Raw genomic sequence first — 847 nt, forward strand, 5'->3', positions numbered from 1 at the left:
GCTCTACCAAACCACTTGCACCCACACCCAGTATTTTAGACATTTTGTTGCTGGGCTGTCACGTGGTGACGGACAAATTTAATTAGAATATATCATTCCCTCGTCAACTGACAAATTTTGGTCTGAGCGTTTTAAATGAAAACTAAAACGGAAAAAAAAAATGAAAAAGGCGAGAGCAGTGAATTTACAGACAGTTTCAAAATTAATTTTTGTCTATTGTAAAGCAACCCAGATCTTGTGCTTCACTTTTGTATGATACTAATCATCAAAGTATTTACGCTTTTTGTCCGACTGTACTGGATATATTTGAGGAGAAAAAGAAAATACACATTTTAAAATCAGATAACACCATATAAGTTGAATCAATACAAAAATTCCAACAAATACTCTTATTTACAATGGTATTAATATATTTTGTTTTTACAATAACTTACTTTGAATTTATACATCATTTGGTGCTATATATTAGTTTAGGATTTGTATATATGATTTCTCACATCGGGCTCTATTATGAGCGCTCGAAGTACTGTTTGAAAAGCATGCAAACTCCTACAATCTATTACGAGGCTGATGTAAGTAAACACTTGTTGCTGGAGCAACTCAATGCTAAATCATTAGCCACAAATGTTTACGAAAACCTGGCCCAAATGCCTGCAACAAAATTAACGTTAAAAAAAAAAGCCAAAATTAGGTAGTGGCATTAAAGCGAGCGACATAGTATGTGTACCAACCAAAACTTCAGAACAAAGAGCAGAGCAAATACCGCAGGATATTTTGTCTTGTGCTCTAAATAGTGTAAATTTAACTCTCTTCAGAGCTGGTGACTAGGCTTCATGATGAAAACTAT

This window comes from Octopus bimaculoides, chromosome 5, assembly GCF_001194135.2.
Source record: "Octopus bimaculoides isolate UCB-OBI-ISO-001 chromosome 5, ASM119413v2, whole genome shotgun sequence".
Lineage (NCBI taxonomy): Eukaryota > Metazoa > Mollusca > Cephalopoda > Octopoda > Octopodidae > Octopus > Octopus bimaculoides.